This window comes from Lepisosteus platostomus, chromosome 9 (assembly GCF_059453375.1).
Source record: "Lepisosteus platostomus isolate fLepPlt1 chromosome 9, fLepPlt1.hap1, whole genome shotgun sequence".
Taxonomy (NCBI): domain Eukaryota; kingdom Metazoa; phylum Chordata; class Actinopteri; order Semionotiformes; family Lepisosteidae; genus Lepisosteus; species Lepisosteus platostomus.
Window position 1 is genome coordinate 26,592,199 of NC_142619.1, and position 18,639 is coordinate 26,610,837.

The following is an 18,639-nucleotide window of genomic DNA, read 5'->3' on the forward strand; positions in this document are numbered from 1 at the left end:
CAAACACCACAAAACTATTCTCGATTGTATTTCTGAATGTTATGTTACACCTACAGTAGTTCACTGCTTTAAATACATCGAATTAAGAAAGTTAGGTGTAGCACTTTAGATCTTTTTTTCTGAACCAGGGAAAATCTGATCATGTTTCTCTATAACAATAATAAAAAACTTTATTTTACATATCACCTTTAAAAGTGGCATCTCAAAGCAATACAGTAGATCGAAAAACAGTTAAAAGGGACCAAAGTAAATACCAGACAAACGCAAACGCGTTTTTAATAAAATGCTTTTATTCATTCAGCAGAGAGTGAGAGGGACATCCAGCAGAGAGAGACACACACACCGGGTTTCAACTGACAAAATTACATTTTTTTACATGTTTTGTTTGTGGACAGACTGTCCACAAACGTGAGACTATCTTTCTCAGACTTACATTCCCGAATGTCCCCCGCCCCGGTCAACAATCCTAGGAAGAACACGAAACAGCCTGTTAATAAAATTGTTACAATTTTGTTCGGTCAGTTCTTCCTCCCAGAATTTATAGATCACATCGATCAGTTCCTGCTTTGTGACGGGCTTAGCAGTTTTCCGAAGTAGTCTTTCAACGAATGCCAAACCATCTCTATCGGATTTAGATCTGGGGATTCGGCTGGAGTTTTCACCCAGTTCACTCCTTCTGCTATAAGCCTCGCCCTTGCTGCTGTGTGTTTCGGATCGTTGTCTTGAAAGAGACGGTGCCTTGATCCAAACTGCTCCCTGATATATGGGGCAGCATGCTGTGTGACCACGACTTCCTCGAAGAATTCACGGTCCATAATTCCTTCGAAAATAAGAAGTGGTCCCGGGCCTCTTCTAGATATACCCCCCAAGACGTGAACCTTCAGTGGATGTTTGGGCTTTGGCTTGTCCACATATCTCCCCTTTTTGCAAAATGCCATTGTTGAAAACTGTTCTAGAGCCACTGTTGTTTCGTCGGTGAAAAGAACATCCTGAAATGCCTCCCCCTGTTCAATCCATTGGAGCGCTTGTTGGAGTCTTTCCTTTTTGTTTTTTAGTCTTATCATTATCACTCCTGCGTACTCTTCTTATCGATGTCGGGCTAACGGTCGCACCAAGGTCAGCCCATAGCCGTCTTTGGACTTGCATCGCCGGTAGCTCATCATTGTCAGTTTGTCGATAGCTTGCACAATAGGACTTGAAAAAAAAGAGATCAACAGTTAGTTTTAAAAATAATGTGCGTAGTTGTATTTACATGCAAGAAAGGTATTTTTAGAAATTTATTTACCTTTGAATCGTCCTCGGTTTAGATTCTCTTTGCCTCCTCTCCCCTTTATAATGTGCTTTCGGAAACGAAGATGTCCATCGAAGCCAACTGCTGAACAATGTCCCGTGTTGACTTCCTGTTTCTTTTCATTTTCATTATTTGGTGTGAGAGAGTCTTCGTGATTTTTGCCATTGTCCGTCTCCTTACCAAAGCGATACAGTGGTGCAGCTTGAATTCTGTACCTATATACTGTATGGTATGGTACAGATAAAACTTACACCATACCAATGAGCTAATACCAGGGAAAGACACTCCTATTTTATTTAAAACACAATACGCCAGGAAATGTGTCTGATGCATTAGCAAGTTAAAACAATTGGGTCGAAAACCTGGGCGTAACACCATTTCCTTTTTCTGATCACTCGCTTTCTGGATACACGTCTCACCTGTCCTGTTCTTTGTTTTTCTGGTTTGCTGATTATGCATGCTGTGGTCCACTCCTACCCTCACACCTAAAGAAGACTATTTTAAATTTCTTGGCGCAGTTCATTGTGCAATTAACCCTTGTATGTGCTGTCCGCGCTCAAAATGCAATTTAAAAAAAGTCAAAAACCGCGCTCAAAATGCAATTTAGAGCTTTCTGGCAAGAGGAGACACCCAGATCAATGTAACATGCCACAGTTTGTGCATGAACAGGGTTATACTGCCTATTCCCTTTGATACCCGATTAAAAAAAAATAAAAAATGTTTTGAATCCCCGGCGGAACCGGGCATCCATATGAATCAAGTAACAGGTTTATTCCATGCTGAAAAAAAGAAGAAAGAAAACACATTCCATAAGAATTGACTGAGCTCCGCTCTGTACCACGCAATGATCCCCCCAGAGTCTCTGCCCCGGGTTATTTGGGTTTTTAGACAGAGGGTAAAAAACTCTCTCTCTGGCTTGAACTCCCCCTCCCTGGGTATTGTCAGTTTTTTTGTTAACGAGGCTCGCCAGCTAATGTGAATCGAAACCTGTCTTTCTAGCTTTTAAAGTCGTGCGATGTGTAAGCCACAATTCAAATAGAGAAAAAAGAGCTGACTGACAAGATTTAAGATGTGGCTGTCAATGTTGGATTAAAAAAAACACATTGCCCGACGTTTGTTGCATTTCTTGAAAAATAACTTTATTTCGAGAGACTGGATAAGTAATTCAAGTGTTTTTTTTTAACTTCCTGTAAAACAACTAATAATTTATCTATATGTGCAAACGTTTTATGATATGTCGCTGTTGTGAATGTCTGTGGACATGTGCTGGCTGGACAGGAGGCTCTACTGTACACAGAGAGGGGCGGGAGGAGGGGACAAGCCGATACATACTCTTAGAGTTTGATTAATAGGGCATATAATGCAAAAATATAGTACTAAAAATAAGATACACTCTACAGACATTCACAACGGCGACTGTCAGAAGATAGGACACAGCGGCTCAGGCACCCGCTGAATGGAAAAGGGGCACTTTAATGTTCTGTATGGCTAATACTAAAGCCAATACTTCAATACTTTAATATTCTTTTCTGTATGTTTAACAATAGTGGGTACTGGCCTAATTCATCCCTGCTCCCGTTGTTAGGTGTTAATGTGTTGTTAAGTGTGAATTTGTACCTGTTTCCCTGAGGTCTGGCTTTTTTTCTGGAAAACCATAACTCTGGTCTTGTCCAGATTGACTGTCGGCACCCAGGTCTGACAGTGCTGCTCCAGCAGTGCCAGGTTCTGGCGCAGCCTCTGTTCTGTGGGTGACAGCGGGACCAGGTCGTCTGCAAAGAGCAGGAGACCAAGACCTTTTACGGGAAGAGATGGGGTGCTTCTGCCGCCCCAGCTTCCAAAGAGCGAAGGTTAAGCAAATACTGCAGACTTCATTTGAAATACGCGATTACAGCGCATATTACAAGGTATTATTGCCGTTTTGAATTTTAAATTCAATTATAATTATTTCTTCGTAGCCTGTTCTTCAAGAAAACACCGCACGGGTGAAACGATCTTCGAAATCTACCACCAGGACAGTAAAAAAGAAAGCGTTAAGACGGAAAAAAAGAAAAGTTTATTTTGACGTCTGTTCCGCGACTGATGAATACTACTGTATTATGAATACTACTGTGTGACTTTTCTTACATGAATTATGTTATTTTGCCACAGGCCGTGGGTCTCTGCTCTCGACCACTGGCCAGGGTGCCAACCTGTAGAAGCAGCACCTGTGTGGAGACATTTCGGCAGCAGCGGGAGCAGTACGATGCATTACTGGGGAGGATTGGGAGCCTAGAGACACTCCTTAAAATGCAGAGGAAGGAGACAGTATGTTCCAGCAGTCAAACAGTTGAGCAGCTGTCTCCCGAAAAGTGCCTCTCCCCGCCGCGCAGGTTGCAATGCCTGGCGGAAGCTCTGCCCCCCGCAGAGCACACACCGCCTCAGGACACTCCATCCCGGCCTCTCCGCTCACCACCGCGCAGGAATTTGTTGATGCTGTCCCCGCCGTCTATCTCCCCCCAGGAAGCACCGTTTACAGAGCAGAATTCACAGACGCCAGTGGGACGAATAATTCTCCCAGATATCCAACTGTTACCCATCACTCAGGAGATGGAGCGGGGGTTGTACTTGCAGTGCATCGGCATAGACGGGAAAGCAAGAGCCGACCGCTACGCCGCCCTCGTGTTTCGAAATCTTGTGACTTTTGAAATTTACTGGGGGTGGACCACGTCTGTAAATTTCGATGGGTCCAGAGGCAAAAGTGCCTTGCCTTGCAATCTCCGGGAAACCATTAGTAGCATGGTGAATCGGAGATTCTCAACCCTTACTTCGTGCGACTGGAAAAGAATTCGTGATCGGATCAACGAAATGCTTCGTAGAAGGAGGCGCTCTTTTCCTCTAGTCTAACAGTCTGTCCACAAACAAAACATTCCTGTTAGACAAGAGGAATTGAAAAAAAACAATTTTGTCAATGGAAACCGGTGTGTGTGTCTCTCTCTGCTGGATGTCCCTCTCACTCTCTGCTGAATGAATAAAAGCATTTTATTAAAAACGCGTTTGCGTTTGTCTGGTATTTACTTTGGTCCCTTTTAACTGTTTTTCGATCTACTGTATTGCTTTGAGATGCCACTTTTAAAGGTGATATGTAAAATAAAGTTTTTTATTATTGTTATAGAGAAACATGATCAGATTTTCCCTGGTTCAGAAAAAAAGATCTAAAGTGCTACACCTAACTTTCTTAATTCGATGTATTTAAAGCAGTGAACTACTGTAGGTGTAACATAACATTCAGAAATACAATCGAGAATAGTTTTGTGGTGTTTGTTTAGATGAAACGTTCCTAAAACGTATAACGTAACAAAATTAAAGACGATTAAAATCTGTAATCTTTCCACTTGTACTGTATGTCATCGGAAAGTTTCTGCTTTGTGTAAGGATGGTATCAAAAAGTAATCTTAAGTGGTGAGAAAGCTGTGCTCAATGTATTTAAGGGACTTAAAAGTAAAAGGAGATGCTTCATATTGCTTGACTAATTTTAAAAACTAAGTTATAAATGCAGACGCTCCCTCGGTGCCGCGCCGGGTGTAAATATCAAAATATACATTCGTCCCGGGCAGAGGCCGAAGAGCGCCCGGCTGGGGTGCGCGGGGAAGAGCAGGACAGGAGTGAAAGGCAGGGTTTAGGAAGGCGTACAGTCTGGGCAGGTATAGATTACACTTTTCTAAAACGTATTTGAAAAATAAAAACGATTACAATCTAATCCTTCCACGTTTGATCCCAAAACCCCAAGAAAAATAAATCTAAACAGGTAGAAAGCTATGCTGAAAGTTTATTAAGATACTTAGAAGACAAAGATACTGTATCAATTTATGTGTTGCATTAGTCTGATTATGATTAAAAAAACCATATAATTAAACACGCGTTTGCGATTTAAATCAAAACACGATTTAAATCAATATAAATGTTTATATTGTATCGCATACTGTCCAGCCTCCATTTCTCTATAAAAATTTACTCTATTACACACACACACACACACACAATAGAAGCAGGAAGCAGAAGCAGGGACCGTTGTCAGAAGGGAAGAAGGTGACTATTCATTGTTATCAAAAATGACTTTGAGTTGGTAATCGGGCATGTAGACCAGTAGGCTACAAGGGAAGTCGCATGAAGAGAGAGGCGAAACAGCCCTACACAGCCCTGTCGCAGTACACGAACATAATCATATCGTTATTCAATTCTTTAGATACGCGATTCCATATTATATTAGCAGAAAAGCTTAAAACTACCACTTTTTCACACGCTATTTCACATGCTAGTTAAATACTTCGATGCTTAAAATCGTTAGGGAGAAATGGAATACCGGTGTGTATTTTTCCTTTAAAGTACCGATTCCTGGAATCTGACTGGCTGACACCCTTCTGAAGTGGTTCCATAAAATCTGGTATACTGAAAAGAAAGCGTTGATAAAAAAAGCCTGGATTCTCATGTATCTCATACAAGTATCTTTTAATACAGTCTTTGCTGTGCTCTTGAGGATCCTTGTGATATTTTGAGCTCTAGTTGAATGATAAGTGTCGCATTTTAAATCATTTTCGTAGTTAGAAATTATGAAACGCCCTGTTAAAAGCAAGGGAGTTTTTATGCCCGTTGAAGTAAAACAAAATGCCTGACAAAGTATGGCTTGGACAGATTCCAAGTGCTTGTACAAATGTGCTAAAGAAATTATACTTTGAGTATACAGCTTGTCTAAAGTCATTCATTATTAATTCTATTAGTAATATCTTCGGTAAAGGCTTTGATGCATAAATATTTCTGATAAAGGTAGGTTGTGTACTTTTGTCCAACTGAGCAATCTTGCTTTAATAAAATATACCAACATTTTAATGACTGATGATTAACATGCTGTAATACACAGTTCAAAATTAAAAGCTCAAATGCTGTACATGAGAGGTTAAGCTCCCCCTGGCGGTTTTACAAGGTGACGCCGGATAGTTTCCGGCATTACGTCAAATGACGCGATTAACTGCGTGATACTGCGTGATACCGCGTGATACCGCGACACGCCCACCGGGGTATGCCGCGAAATACCCCACCCATTTTGAATGGCTGCATCTGTATGTTCAAAAGGATAGGGTTATCAGCTGGTCTAAGATCAACAGGTCATTTTGAGATGGAGTGGATTTTCCACTTGCCTCAAAATTTAAAAAATAGCATTAAAGTAGAGCATTGGTTTTGAATGGCCAAGTGTTGCTTATTTGCCATTTGGAAACAGTAGAACTCCATGTTGTTATACTTATGAAACAAAACAAAATTTTGGGGATTGTGTTTCATTATTTTCCATTAATATATTATTAACCTGTTTTGGACTCTGTTAAGTAATATACAGTGTATCATTGTGATTCATATTCTTTACAAGCCAACAGTTCATGCATTCATACACTTTTCAATTTCAAGGCATATTCTGTTTCATCATTTCTGACTCATCTGCAGCCAGTCAGCAAACATACACACTTGCTACCTTTCATACCAGAGGTTACAATTCTGTAATTGTAAATTGTTTGATGTGTGTGTTTTAAAATTGTCAGCATTAATAAATTGTGTGGTTTTTAATAGATGTTTAGTCATACAGTATGTTTACACAAGAATATCAAAAACAGTTACTTTATTTCAGGTAGTTCACATGTGAAGTTACAATTATCAGGAGCACTGCCAATACATAAACTACAAATACAAAATGTTTATAATCACTCAAATCAGGCTTAACATAATAGCACCAATTATATATTTCTTTCATAATTTATTGAAGGAGAACTGCAATGTGATTTCTATATTTCAAGGTTAAAAAAGAATTGACATTTATTGGTGCATTTCAAACCACAATAAAAGTAAATTGTACACAGTAACATGTAAAACCTCCAATTTAAATGACAAATTTGATTAAATTTGCAAGTATGTGCTTTTGGAATTTTGTGATTAATTCAGAATTTGTAAATTATTTTGATACCATCAATTAATTTATTTTGCTACCAAGATTTAATAACCAGTCAGAGAAGCTGAGACTGCAGTTCCGCATTAAGTATACAGCAGCACTTGTTCTTTTAACCATGTCATCAGTCATGTGTTTGATGCAGTACCCAAAAACCCCACAAAGTGCCTTGTGCAAATAAGACAAATGTCATAAACTAGCACAATCAAAATAAAAGCCTGGATTTAAAACAAAATACAACAATGGAAAAAAGAAATCAAGAAGAACCTATTGTATTTTTACTTTATTATTTATATTTTAACATTCAACTTACTTAATGGTTATCATCTGACTAAATCAGGCTATTGTACAGTATTTTATCATTACTTTCTAAATACTAATGTAATACTAATATTTAGATTTTTTGGACAGATCAATTTTACATTTCTTTCTAAACATCCAGTCCATAGCTCTTCATCTGAGTACACACAAAGGCTCATTACTATTAGCCATTCAATAAGCTACCAGTAATCTCATGCAATATAAGGTGCCTCTGTGTAGATGCAGTGATTAAACAGATAAAAAACAAATCACAAATCCGAATGTGCACAAATCTAATGACCAAATAGTTTAAAATGTGACCCTGATTCACATTAGCACTAACATCTTAATGAAGACTGGATAATAGCAAAAAAGATTACACTTACAAGGTTTATCTGGTCTTATCTAAAGAATTTCAGCTTTGTTTTTTTCCTAAGTGATCTTTCATTAATAAATAAAATCTTACAAAATTATGTTTCGTCTTTGAATAGATAAATGCAAGCCCTCTCTGGAGTGCTGTCATCTGCTTTTAAAAAAAATAAATAAAGCCCAAGGATAGCACTTCTTGGAGGTTTAGAATTTAGAATAAAAATGAAAGAACAAAGAATAGAACTGCAGTGATGGGCCACCTGGGACAGTTCTTGGGAAAACCTAAAAGAACCTACAGTATGTGCTGGAGTCAAAACTCGTCATTATCTGATGGGACAGTTTAAGGCTAGGGGTTCTGCACTCCAAATGATACAGTACACCTTATCAGGCAGCAGGAATCCCCAGCCATTTGTGCTGGCAAGTCATTTGAAAATTCTGAATGTGTGCCATGATGTTAGTTTCTCAGTACAATTAAGATTTCTTGGCATGAGTATCATGTAATTCCATGGTAATAACTCAGTGATCCTTATAAAAATATTTCTATACATGGTCAAACCAAAATATTTCTTTACATGGTTACAATTAGCCACTCTAAATTAAAGGCACCCAATTGAACTGTTCCCTAAAATATTTGGGGAGAAATTAACAATGTACAGTGTAAATAAGGTCTGTAATTAAATTGAAGTAAACAGATTAATTATGAATATATTTACAATGTGGTCTTTGGTTAAAAAGTTACATAAGGTAAACCTTATTTTGCATTTGTGTAAGGTATGACACAGAAAGATAATATATAGCACGGGCCATATATATATTATAATATATACAGTACAGGTATTGACCAATATCAAAGGTATTGACCAAAAAGGCACTATATACAGTACAGTGTATGCTTCAACAAAGACAATGAGAAGTAGGAAATTTAACAAAGGTGCCACATATACAGTATATTATTAATTGAAAATAGGCATATATTTAAGGTAATGTAAAGTATGATTTAAGATTTAAGCTCGACCGAGCACCAAACATGACCTTCAGTGAAGAGCTTGGACCATCTATCAGTATTCATCACAGATCAAGTCTCATCAAAATGTAAATGATGTAATGAAAAGACAAAAGAAGGTAAAGTAGGACATAACGACAAATGAGGCATTTTGTCGGCTTAAAAAATAGATATTTTGCAGCAGATGCCCCTACAGAAGGTGCTGCAGGTCACTTTATACAAACAACGCCTGGAGACTGACGGTAGAGTGATCAAAAATATGATTAAAGGTCACAGAGCTCTGGGCTCTCATCCTTTGAACTGGATCCTTTGGCTTAACAGTAAACATTTTAATTGAATTGTAAATCACCTAGTGACTTTCTTGCCCTTCTTTCCACTTAAATGATTCAGGACCTTGAATGATAGCCATTATTCAGACCAATACAACTTGATTAATTTGGGGAAAACCCTTGCTATCAAATTGATAGTTTGTCTATTAATCTCTATTGGTCACATTTCCTTTCTGTTATGAAATGATCACCAGAAGTAATGGAGAGTTGTGACAGAAAAATAAATAAATTCTGGAACTATCATTTTTTAGAATATCTTCCATATTTGTAAAGGTTAGCCTACTTTCTCAATTTCTTAGTTTTTCAAGAAAAAAAATGTGGGTAATTTTTAACAGATTGTTTTTATATGCTTTGTCTATAAATAGGGATAACGCTTCAGTTTACACTTCAGTTTGCAATAGTTTTCCAGAATTGGATAATAAAGATTAAAAGATAATGCATGAAAATGACACATATACTATTAACAGATAAATTTTTAAACTGGGATTTTGAAAAAGAAGAAGCACTTTCATGCCTGTCTTTCTTTAAGATTGTCAATTGCGGAACCCTTGAAATCATTTGGGTTTGATTTTTTATTACAAATCAGTGTGATCAGAATGAGAGGGTGTAGTGTAGACCCTGTTTGCTATGCTTCAAAATTTCAACGGGAATTCAATCAATTACTCCATGGAAGTTTCATACTCATTTCTAATTGGATGTTGTGGGAAGGATATGAATATACTGTACACTTGTTGACAGTAGATTTTTCATTGAAAGTCCTTGATCAGTTCTACCTCTATCTTAGGTCTCTATCTTAGGCATAAAGAGTTCATAAAGAGTTCTTGTGGCAGCAAAGAAAACACATTGTTTATGGCTGCAAGATGTTGATTTTCCTTTACCTTGTCTGTAATATATGCTCTGCTCATATGCTCTGCCACCAGTTCTCCTTTGTCCCTTTACTTTACTTGGTGGGCCAACTTCTTCTGCTTGGAGAATGGCTTGTTCTGCCAAAGCCTTACACCTTGCTGAGATAATGTTTGAGTGACAGTATTCATTACCTCCTGTCATTGCAGTGGTAAAGTGGACATCTTCATTATTTTGAGCATTTGCAATCGTAAAGTCAATGAAGTGCCAGTGTTTGAACAGTGGATATTGTTAATATTGAGTCTTTCTGTTCAGCAAAAAAGGGTACTGGTAGTGATGAGTCTATGCTTTGAGCATTTGGTAGAGAGAAAAATGTCTCTAAAGAATGCTTCTAACATTTCTACATCCTTCCTTGCAAATGGCTCCATTCCAGAGACTGTCATCTCTTCCATCTCGGCAGTTGAAATCTTCAAATAGAATAATTCTGGCTTATTATAGGATTTCAAAAAGTATTAGTCAATTTGCCATTAGATAGATTTTTTGGTTCGGTCATCAGAATGAACGTTAGAGGCATATGTGGAAATCATAGATGTATGTTACTTTCTTGATAATTTAAGTTTAAGAGTGATAAGGCACTCATTGATTCCAACAGGAAATTCATGAACGTGGTTGATGATTTCATTCCTGATGGCAATTACAAATCCATGAACTCGATGTTCTTCCTCTGATTTTCCCTTGCAGAACATAAATATACAGTAGCTACCTCCATATTCCTTGGTTTGCCAGTTTTAATTTTGTGATGTTCAACCCAGAAAGGAGATCTGATTGTGGTGGTGCAGAATAATAAATATTTTTCTTGCTCCATGCCAAAACGTAGGAGAAATACTGTATGAAAACGGGCTGTTCAGTTACTGCCACAGCTGTTGAAATGGATTTCTGTCTCAATTTATGGGATTGAGGTTCTTCTTACAACAGCTGTTTCCATGCCAGATTACAGTTAGAAGCTTCTCTACAGCACTGTCCAGGTAAAATTATTATTAGATTATCGTCCATGGACTCAGAGAATGTTCTTTCATGCAGGTCATTCTTCTCCATTCATCTGCCAGTTTAGGTGTTGAGGTATGCTAAATGGATCATCTTCTTCTGCCTGCACTGCTGTTGGACCATTAACTGCGTATAGAAGGTGCAGGAATCTTAAGAAGCTTTCATATTAACTACATCAGCTCCTGAACTGAAGGTGTCGTTCCATACTGTACTTCGTCCTGCCATGTTAACTACATTACTCATTTCCCAAGTTCCATGGCAAGAACAAGTAGAGGGACTTTGGATCTCCACTGCCTTATATTATTTGTAGTGAGAACAGTAAAATAATAGGACAAAATTATTGAAGATATTAAATGTGTGTTTATATTTGGATGTATTGTTGGACATGGGGGAATATAAAAAAAATTGAAACATTCAAAGCATTAAACAATTCTAAAATGTAAGCAAAAAGTGTGAAAACAAATAGTTCTAATGAATATAGTATAATATATACTGTATATATTTAAATGCTGTATTCTTTATAGTAAATGAGGGCTCATATACTGTATAATGAATTTGTAAATTAATAGGCAGTAGGTAGAACTTTTTACAATTGAGTTTTACAATTGTTATACATTTTGTTATATACAGTATATATATATATTTGTCATATCTCTATTGTACATGATTGGGAACATAACCATCAATAACAAAATTGTTCCTAATGGAAAATACAACAATGTTACAATGCACTGTTTCCAGGGATGTTCTGTGTTGGAAAAGCAGCAATTGCTTTCTACTTTGCCAATCCCAGCAGCCTGAGACTGGGCTCCTGTTGCAGTAATAAAAGGAAGCTTTAGCTATGGTAGGAGAAAGAGGGGCTCATGCACCAGAGACACTGGGGATCACAGCCATGATATTAGCACAGTGGTTTTGGGTGTAACAGCTAGATCAGGAGCATTCTGACTTCCAGTGGACTTTCAGGTGACTTTGGAGACTGATCATATGCTATCCAGGACAGACTGAAAGACAAGAGTACCCTTGGAGTGGCAAGCAACAAAACCAGAAGTCATGGGAAGCTGAAACTGTGGGATGGATGTGGGGATAAAAGCAACATGACCATATTAACCACAGGCACATGGCCAACAGCTGAATTGAGAGAAGAGCTGCGGAGGGGGTTGCATCATGGCTTATGACTTCTTTGTCTCTGAGGGTACCAATTGGACAGCTACCAGTGTCACTGGCCTGTAATTAATTTTAAAAAAATTACATTTCAAGAAACATATTTACTGTACATTTATAACAGGACACAACGAATCAGCAAGAAACCTGATCTGCATTTCATCACCAATCATTTTAAGGCTACTTTATGCTAACTTACTGTATAGTGCACATTTTTCACACAGTTGTGAACATAAAAATGTGGCTGTAAGGTAAATGCAGCTACATTTTTATAATACACCTTAAAACACGGTATGATCTTCTGAGATCAACGTTTCTCCCCAGTTTCAGAAAGAGCGTTTTGTTTCTATTTTATTATTTAACCTTCCATCATTTGAAAGTCTTTACCACCAGAAGTCATGTGAAGGTCTTTTTTAAATTTCTTTGCCTCATTACCTGGAATATTTCCAAGACATTATAGGCAATAAATCATTATTACCCTTATTGGCTTTCTTCACAACCTTTATTAGATGCTGTGTTTCAGTGAACTCCCTCCTGGTTGTGCCCCATCAAGTCCCTTAAATGTGTTCTTAAATACAAACAGGAGAATAATGACCAATACAAAGGACAGACAATGACAGTCAAAATAAACTTTAAGGTGCAATATTTTAAATTTTAGAAAAAAAAAACATCTGAGAATTACTGTAAGTTACTAAAGTGATTTATGCTTCAGGCCATGAAGAAAAAAAAATAGAGAGCCCAGGATGTTATGCAATCAGAAATTATGATAATGCCTGTTATGTAATTTTTGAATTTGTAATTTGTTAATTTCTTAACACAACAAGTGCCAATAATCATGATCTTAATAAAAAATGTCTTTGTCAATAATTTAAAAAATAAAATGATTAGTTGGAATGAGGTCTAAGCCATATAAAGATGCAAGTGACATGCTTTCAGATTCCAGCTGTTGTCCTCTTCATTAGTAATGCAAAACAAAGCAAGTAATTAATACGTTAATAATGCTAACATTTTGCAAAAGTAAATAGTAAATATTCAATAAGCAATATATACCAATAGATTGTAAAATAAGCAACAAGTGTTATTGGTTCCAGTACTCATTTGTTGCATTTTAATGCCTCCTCTATACTCTGAAACGTTTCTTTGTTACATCTCAGTTTTTATTTTCCACACAAATATTGCACACATACTGTAAATGGAACTCATCATAAAATCAGAGGAAAATCATTGCATTGTTAGTACAAAGCTGTAACAAAAAACATACTGTACGTAATACAATATGTTACATCGCTCTCTAATGTGGTTTAAGGGCTTCTATGCAAACAAAAAAGTTTTTTGTATATAGTTGAACACAATGAATTGGCTTTATTTAACATTTGCTCATCAAAGACAAACAAAAATATCAAATTTAGAATGCTTTCTCAATTCAGATTGAAGAAGAGGCAAATTTACTGTACTTCTAAATCATCAGGTTTTCTTTAGTTCCATTCAGTGATCATGATTTTGTGAAAGTTGAGACGCTTTAAAGTGAATTGTAGAGCAGTGTGTGAAGGCTGATAAGACCACTGAGGAGACCTTTATTTTTTCAAGAGTGTAGCTGAACAAATATTTTAATATAAAGCATCACGTTTCATACTTTAGATAAGACTGATCTGGAAAACAACATATGCTGAATGTTTTTATTAAAGTATTTTATCAATGCTTGCAGACTAAAGAAAAAAGTAAAAGCATGATAGATCATCTATAGTATGTGCAGTTAGAAACAACGTGTGAAGTACAGTACTGTATATGACAGTGATAATCCACATATGGACATTAAGTTCTTGAGCAGCATACCAATGGGAAATCAACAAAACAAAACTGTATGAAATTAATGGCTTTATATATGAAAGCATATGTAAACTGCCAATGAAGGGATTTCATCTGATTAATTTTCCTGTTTAAAGTTTTCAGGACAATTAATTTCAGTCTAAATTGATGATAAACATGTAAGCTTCCAGGATATGATTACTGTTGTCTACCCATACAGACTTTTCACTAAGAAATTCAATTCCATATCCCATCTAAATAAGATTGTTCTTCTTGAAATTCCCTTCAAAATATTTCAAAAGAAAGGGTCTATAGGAAAAAAACACTTTATTTTTTCCCACAAATATTGCTACGGCTACTGAAGTGTCATTAAAAGTCCAAATGTGCACTTTTCAAGCTCTAAAAACAGAGCAGGAGCCACCCACAATGCTGGGGCAATGATCAAAGGTGGCCTTCTTTTTTACTTTAGTTAATTAATGCCTTGGTAAATGATGAACAGTCAAAAATTCCGGGAAAAAAGTCAGGTAGGCAGAAGCAGGAAGAGGAGAGACAGACAGGAAGAACAGACAGAGAAAGAAGAAATATGCCAAATGATAGAACCATACTTGGATCAACCTTAAAGACCAGATTAATTGAATCAACCCTAAAGTCCAGCTAAGTATTTAAAAAAGGAGAGCTTGCTGTTCTGTTGTTTTAGGAATCTCTGATTCCCTTTATGAGGAATCCCCCAGCTACAGACATTCTCGTCAGGTTAGTGATGCATTTTTAGAATACAGAGATATAGTAGATTGCCTTTTACTTTCAGATTTGTAGAAAGGGGGATAACTCTGTGTTATATTCTGTATAATTTGGAGTGCATATTCAATACAAATACAGGTTATACGGATGCAGCCATTCAAAGTTCGCGGTACAAACCTGTACTGCGAGCAGTTACGCGTGCGCCACTGCACCGTACCGCGGTACTTGATTGGCTGGCAAAAATGACTAACAGGGGCACTCGTGGTGCATTGGTGCTCTTTACTGTGCACATTTTAATCCGCTTAGTATTGAATATTTATATGGAAATTTTACCACTAAAGGGAATTTTTAGTAGCTGAGCATAAAAAGAATAGGAGCATAATGGATCATAAACGATATTAATTTAGGAACATAAACATATTTATACCAGTATTCCATTTCTCCATAAACATTTTAAGCATCAAAGTCTTACATGTGGTTATTTCGGAAACATTTTTACATGCTCCTTCTGACCATATTACTGTACGTTCATATACTTTGTGAAAATTGATCGTTTTAACCTTTTCTGCGAATACGTTCGTTATTGGATTAAACAAAAGCATACATTTAGAATTTAATTAATAGGAAATATAATATGGATTTGCAAATCTAAATAAATAACAATATAATTATATTCATGCACTGTAACACAAACAGTAGTATAAGTATACGGCTGTTCCAGTGGTTGTCACATGACTGCGTCAGTGGCGGGATGGTTTAAGTGACTGACTTCTAAGCAAGAGGTCGGGTGTTCATATCCAGCTATAGCCACGAGTTTTCTTTTAACAAACATTTCTTTGAAAAACTAAAATAGCAATATTATGGACACTCTATTGACTTTTTTATATTTCTAAATACACAACATGTTTGAATCTAAGTCATTTATTAATAACAACGAATAGTTTTAAACTGCTACTGATATCATTATCATCAACATGTGAAAAAAGTTAATCCTGTTTTTTTATGGTCTGTAGCTGAAATCCTGCTTAACTTAACTGCTTAAATTAGACACAAGAAGAATATTATTGGACAATGTTGTGAGGCTAAAGAAATCAATAACGATATTAATTCAAAGATCTAAATATATTTAACATTAGAGGGTATGTCTGCTCACCTGTGCGGTGATGTCACCGTCTTTCCCTTTGATAGCTACAGTAGCAGGAACCTGTACCGTGTTGATCCCTTTAGATCTCCCTTCAGATTTAAAAGGTAATTAATATCTTCAGTGTCGCATTAACATTGGAATGTTTTTCCAAGTATAAAAAGAGGTGAAACGCAACGTGTCTCCTTCTTATATTTTCAGTTTACAGACCGTACAAGATCATTTTTATGAATAATGTCTTCCATATCGCATTAAAATTGGAACGCTTTTCACAGGTGTAAATCCACCTATTTTCTAACCGCTTTATCGAGGACAGGTAACAGTTTCACAACTCATCCTCCCCCTTGCTTGTCTGACTTTCTTTTTAACCCTGATCATCTACTCTAAAGATTTCAGTGCTTTGTGTATATTCTAATTGCAGTGGGGGCAGGGTGTGTGGGGACAGGTTTGGTTGAAATTGCATTGGGGATCTGTGTTCTTCACCCCTGAAACATTTTCTCTGAAAGCATTTTCTTCCCAGTTTAGCTGATCTTTTGCTGCCTACGCATGCTTACACAGCTCCCTAGGTAAATTATCATGCTTGACTGAGAAAGCTTTAGAGAACTTAACATTTTTATTATCAACAAATTGTAAATGCGACGTTTACATTGGCGTTATTAATTTTTCACTTGAGTGTATGGAGGAATGTCAGCTGCCAATGAGAGCAGACCCCCCCCTTAGGCTGGGCAAATGATTTATTTAATTTTTAAAAAAGAAATAAAAAATTAGATATAATAATATAAACATTAACTGCAATACATTTACTTTGGTGGGTAGCCTGCAACCTGCAACCTTGCAGGCCTGCAGCCTGCAACTTTCAGCTGTGAATCCTTCTTCAGATGTGAGCGTCTTCAGCTCAAAATGAAACACTTGGAGTTTGTAATGTAGGGCGCTCCGAACGAGTTAAACTTTAATGCAGGAAAAATGTATTTCTCAGAATCTATACTGATTCTTATGGTAGCCTGTTTCCCCAAGAAAACTCATGACGACAGCTGGGTATGAACACCCGACCTCAGGGTTATAAATCAGTCACTTAAGCTATCACACCACTAAGGCAAGTCATGTGACAACCACTGAAACAGCCATACACATATCAATGGAAAGTCTTATACTGCTGTGCAACAGTACATGAATATAGTTATACCGTTCTTAATTTATTTAGATATGCAAATCCATATTATATTTCCTATTAATCAAATTCTAAAAGTATGCTTTTGTTTAATCCGATAACGAGCGTATTCGCAGAAAAGGTTAAAACGATAAATTTTCACAAAGTATATAAACGGACAATAATATGGTCAGAAGGAGCATGTAAAAACATTTCTGAAATAACCACATGTAAGGCTTTGATGCTTAAATTGTTTAGGGAGAAATGAAATACTGGTGTGTAGTTTTTCTTTAAACTACCAAGACCAGCCATATACAGTACAGTTTACATACAATAATAATATCAGTACTTAATATCTTTTATGAGGCATACTTTGTATGATTGGAAACGAATGCGTGATCGGATCAACGAAATGCTGTGTGTTACTTTTTGTCAATGAAAAAATAGAGTCTTTTTGTTTACAAAGACGGTTACAAAGAATGTGAACCAGGGTAATACTTTGAGTTTACAGCTTGTCCAAGGTCATTCATTAATAATTTTAGTAAAATCTTCGGTATAGACTTTTATGCATAAAATATTTCTGCATAATTAAAATATTTATGATAAAGGTGGTAGGCTGTGTACCTTTGTCCAACTGAGCAATCTTGCTTTCATAAAATATACCAACTTTCTAATGTATAATAATTAACATACTGTAATACACCATTTAAATTTAAAAGTCTAAAGAGTAACTTAAATTCTTAATTGAATAAAGATTTTCCCTCAGCAGTGATTGGGATTTGAAACCAGATGTTTTCTGGTGACAGCTGAAATGCTGTACAGGAGAGGTTAAGCTTTATTAGCTCCACCTGCTGGTTTTACAAGGTGATTCTGGATACTATTAACATAATCTAATTTGCAAACGGTACAGCGCGGTATACTGCAACACGCTCACTGCGTTCTACCGCAGCATACCCCGCTTGTTTTTAGTGGCTGCATCTGTACTATAATACCTGGACGAAGCCAGGTGAAGACAACCATTTTTTATCTATACAAGAAATTGTTTGCCAGATAGCAGATTTTGTCAACAGTGATTTATCTTTTTCTCCAAAGAACACAAAACTGAATTTGCATGTTAGGATTTTAATGCTGTAGAGTCTATGTGTACAAGCAAGAATAATGAGAATACCATTCGGTAGGTCAAAGTGTCACAGGCAGAGCCAATAAGGTGTCAATTCTAGATTGGAACCATTCAAAAACCTACATTTCTGCATCACAAAACCAAACCAAATGTTGCATTTTATATCTTAAAATTGTCTTTAATTTTAGGATACCAATTACATTGAATTTAATTTTATAATCTGCAATTTATGCAAAAGGTAGAGTATCCTCGATTAACCCCTACAGCTAGACTACATCTGTTACAAGAAAATCGAATTCCTGCTTGAAAAAGTAAGTAAGTAAATACAGCATCCTATCCTAACAACAACACTCAGCATTTCATTACTGTTTAAATATTTGGT